This window comes from Gopherus flavomarginatus, unplaced genomic scaffold (genome assembly GCF_025201925.1).
Source record: "Gopherus flavomarginatus isolate rGopFla2 unplaced genomic scaffold, rGopFla2.mat.asm mat_scaffold_50_arrow_ctg1, whole genome shotgun sequence".
Taxonomy (NCBI): domain Eukaryota; kingdom Metazoa; phylum Chordata; order Testudines; family Testudinidae; genus Gopherus; species Gopherus flavomarginatus.
In genome coordinates this window covers 61,873-67,028 of record NW_026115107.1, presented here as the reverse complement: position 1 = coordinate 67,028, position 5,156 = coordinate 61,873, and positions in this window count along the sequence as shown.

Below are 5,156 nucleotides of genomic sequence, written 5' to 3'. Positions count from 1 at the left end.
ACTGCTAGACTCACCTCACTCCGTGGGACACTCCCACAAACTGCTCTTGTCTGTCAACTACTGTGTTTTGCAATACAGTTTTAGAGTTCCCGACAAGCTAATACATCTCTTCACTGATTTCAGCTCAAGAATCTAGAAACTCAACTTTTAAGAGAATAAAAAATCAACACTGCTATTCAACTGTTAAAAGAAAAAAAGTGCAATTAGTGACTCTAGCTCACCCAACGAGCCCACTCCCTTATCTAGTGAGTGCCACTCAACTGATGGTGAGAATCCCTGTCTCAAAGCTGTTTCACAGTTCCTCATCCACACAATCAGGGTGACAACACTCCACATCTCACACCCCAACAACAAATAAACTGGGGATACCATAGCTGCCAAAGTAACCATCCCAGGCTGCCGTGGCCGTGTCACGCACGGTGAGTGTGTCTATGCAAACATGATCAGACCCTGAAATCCTTTTCCACACTTGCCATAATTCACCACCAGATGTGAGGGTAGAGTTCATCCTGCTTCTGCTTACATAGGTATCTGTGCCCCCCACAACCCCCTAATCCCACCAGAACCCATCTAGACTGGATAATGGTATCTGTGCTCTCCACAAACCTCTAAGCCCCCCAGGGAACCCACAAGCCCAGATGTAGGCATCTGTATGCCCCACACACCCCTTAATACCCACAGGAACCTTCCAGACTGTAGGTAGGTATCTGTGACCCCTAGAGCCCCACAAAGTCCCTCGGGACCCCTACAGCATGAATGTTTGTATCTGTGACCGACAAAAACCCCCTAAGCTACCCAGGGCCACCTACCATCAGGATGTAGGTATCTGTTCCCCCCCCAAACACACCTAAACCCCCCGGAACCCCTCCAGCCTAGATGTAGGTATCTCTGACCCCACGAATCCGCTAAGACATGACAGGACCCCTCCAGCATCGACATAGGTAACTGTGCCCACACAACCCTCCTAAGACCCCCAAAACCCCTCCAGCCTAGACGCAGGTATCTGTGCCCAGCATGAACCCCCTAAGGTCCCTAGGACCCCTCTTGCCTGGATGAATGTATCTGTGCCCCTTACAAAACCCTAAACCCCCCCCAGGATCCCTATAGACCGGACGTAGATATCTGTGCACCCTCACGAACCGATTGATCCTCCCAGCGACCCCTACAGCATGGAAGTAGGTATCTGTACCACAAAATTCCCCAAAGCAACCCCAGGACCCCTACAGCCTCGATATAGGTATCTGTGCCCCCGCACAACTCCCTAATACCCCCAGAACTCCTCCAGCCTGGACGTAGATATTTGTGACTTCCAGGAACCCCCAAAGCCCTCCCCAGGACTTCTCCAGTCCCTACATAGGTATCTCTGCCCCCCACCAGCCTTCTAAGACCCATAGGGCCCCCACTAGCCTGGTTATAGCTATGTGTACGCCACACAAACCCCCTAAGCTCCCCAGGGCCCCCTCCAACCGGTACGTAGGTATCTGCGCAACCACAAACCCTTAAGTCCCCCAGGGACCCCTCCAGACCATACGTAGGTTTCTGTGACCCTTACCAACTCCTTAAACCCCCAGGGACCACTACAGCATGGACGTATGTATCTATGCTCACCACAACCCCCTAAGCCATCCAGGGACCTCTCCAGCCCTGACGTAGATATTTGTGCCCCTCATGAAGCCCCTAATGCCCACCAGAATGTCTCCAGCCTGGACGTAGCTATCTGCGCCCCCCATGACCCCTAAGTCCCCCAGGGATCTCTACAACCTCTACATAGGCGTGATGCTCTGTGCATTACCCTGCATGGCCACATGTTGTCACTGTTCCTCTATGAGAGAAATGCTCTGTGCATTACTCTGCGTGGCCACATGGAATCACTGTTGCTCCATCCAGGAAATGCTCTGGGCATTTCCCTGCATGGCCACATGGTGTCACTGTTGCTCCATGCAGGAAATGCTCTGTCCATTACCTGGTGTGGTCACAAGGTGTGAATGTTGCTTCATACGGGAAATGCTCTGTGCATTACCCTGTGTGGCCACACGGTGTGACTCTTGCTCCATGCAGGAAATGCTCTGTGCATTACCCTGTGTGGCCACATGGTGTCACTGTTGCTCCACGGGGGAAATGCTCTGTGCATTACCCTGCATGGCCACACAGTGTTACTGTTGCTCCATACGCGAAATGCTCTGGGCGTTACTGTGATGGAGTGGGGACTGTCTGTGTGGGGGATGGGAGAGCAGCGGGTGACTTTAGGTGAGGGACAGGACCTAAGCCTATAACTTAAGCTAGGCAGCTGGGAGGGGGTCAGCACCTTTGCCCAGGAAGCTGAATAAAGGAAGGGGCTGGCTGGAGGGAGTTAGTTCAGTTTTGGTTTGGAGCTGGGTTGTTGGAATTCAGGGAATCCCAAACTGGGAACTAAGCTTCCTGAACCCCCAGAAGGACTCGATTGAGGGGTCCTGGTTGTGCCCAAAAGCCCTGCTGTATCCTTCGTTCCTGTTGGCCAAAAAAACCTTCTGTTTTACTGGCTGGCTGAGTCACGGTGTGTCCCAGGAAGAGGGGTGCAAGGCCAGATTCCACCACATTACGTGACACCCCCTAAGTCCCTCTGGGACCCCTGCAGCCTGGACATATGTACCTATGCTCACCACAACCCCCTAAGCCATCCAGGGACCTCTCCAGCGCTGACGTAGATATTTGTGCCCCTCATGAAGCCCCTAATGCCCACCAGAATGTCTCCAGCCTGGACGTAGCTATCTGTGCCCCCCACGACCCTTAAGCCTCCCAGGGATCTCTACAACCTCTACATAGGCATGATGCTCTGTGCATTACCCTGCATGGCCACATGTTGTCACTGTTCCTCTATGAGAGAAATTTTCTGTGCATTACCCTGCGTGGCCACATGGAATCACTGCTGCTCCATCCAGGAAATGCTCTGGGCATTTCCCTGCATGGCCACATGGTGTCACTGTTGCTCCATGCAGGAAATGCTCTGTCCATTAGCTGGTGTGGTCACAAGGCGTCAATGTTGCTCCATGTGGGAAATGCTCTGTGCATTACCCTGCCTGGCCACACGGTGTCACAGTTGCTCCATATGGGAAATGTTCTGTGCGTTACCGTGCGTGGCCACATGGTGTCACTCTTGCTCCATGCGGGAAATGCTCTGTTCATTACTGTGATGGAGTAGGGACTGTCTGTGTGGGGGATGGGAGAGCAGGGGGTGACTTTAGGACCGGACACGTGCTCAGCTTGTAACCTGAGCTAGGCGGGGGGAGGGGTCAGCACCTTTGCCCGGGAAGCTGGACACAGCAAATGGCCGGCTGGAGGGAGTTGGGTTAGTTCAGTTTCGGTTTTGGTCTGGGTGGTTGGAATTCAGGGATTCCCAAACTGGGAACTAAGTTTCCTGAACCCCTAGAAGGAGTTGATTGTGAGGTCCTGCTTGTGCCTCCAAGCTCTGCTGTATCCTTCGCTCCTGTTGTCCAATAAACCTTCTGTTTTACTGACTGGCTGAGAGTCACTGTGAGTCCCAGGAAGAGGGGTGCAGGACCGGACTCCCCCACACTCCGTGACAGACCCTAAGCCCCTCCGAGACCCCTGCAGCCTGGACGTAGGTATCTGTGCCTCCCACCAAACACCTAAGACACTCAGAGATCCCTCCAGCCTGAACTTAGGTATCTGTGCCCCCCACAAACCCCCTAAGCCCCCGAGGGACCTATACAGCCAGAACATTGGTATCTGTTCCCCATATAGACTCCATAAGCCCCTTGCAACACTCCAGTGTGCACATAGGTATATGTGCCCCTCAGAAACCCTCTAAGCCCCCAGGAACCCCTACAGCCTGGACATAGGTATTTGCACTCCCACAACCCCTCTAACCCCCCCCTCCCGGGACATCTACAATCTGGACGTAGATATCTGTGCCCCTCACGAAACCTCTAACTCCCCCTGGGAACGATACAGCCTGGACATACGTATCTGTGCCCACTCGAACCCCTAAAACCCACTGGTACCCCTACAGCCTGGACATCATAGGTGTCTTTGGCCTCCACAAATCCCCTAAGACTCCCAGGATGCCTCCAGCCTGGACGTAGGTATCTTTGCCCCCCACTAACCCCCTAAGCCCCCCTGGTAACCCTACAGCCTGGATGTAGGAATATGTGCCCCCCACGAACCCTCTAAGCCCCCATCGGACCATAGAGCATGGAGATTGGTATCTGTGTCCCCCCCAAACTCTCTAAGCCCCCCAGGGACCGCTATGGCCTGGACATAGGTATCTGTGCACCCCAAGGCCCCTAAGATCCCCCAGACCTCTGCAGCCTGGCTGTAGGTGTGACGGTGCTGCCCGTGGGAGCCAGCTCAGCTCACTCAATCAGAGTGAATTGCAAACAAAACAGGGCAGACAAATCCCAAACGCTGCTGGTTATTTCAATACTTAGATTTACCAAGCCAGCACAAAACAGCTTCCGTAGTACCTCACTGGTTACTTAGAAGTTTAAACCACGCAGTTCCCTTAAAGTACCCAGCCTCAGGCCTCCGTCCAGACACACCTGTTAGATATGATGATGATTCCTGAAAATCTTACTTCATCATATAAAAGAAAAGATTCTTCCGATCCCAAAGGATCAGCCACATAACCAGGTTCAATTATAACTTAGATTTTACCTAAAATACATGCTATAGCCAATTCTTATTAACTAAGCTAAAATTTATTAGAAAAGAAAAGAGAGAGAGTGAGTGTTGGTTAAAAGATTAATAGACATATAGACTTGAATTCAATTTTTGAGGTTCAGATACAAAGTAGAGATGAGCTTGTAGTTGCCAAAAGTCCTTTTAGAAATAGTCCATAGGTTATAATCCACTGTCCATATTCAGGGTGGCTCCAGTCAATGACTGGGGATCTCAATCCTTGTGGCTTAAGGTTTCCCCCTCTTGAAACCCAAAGCAGATCTGAGATGAAGAAGGATCGTGTCCCAGGTTCTTAAACATTTCCAGCAGCCTTTCAGCCTGAGAAAACAATAGGCTTAACTCTTCTTCCAAACATCCTGGCAATTAGTACATCCATCAAACAGTTCAGATACAGATTACCACAACCTTCAAAGAGACACAGACAATAATACTATTTCACTCAAGTATCATCATAAATGTTAATATTCTTTTTTTGCTCT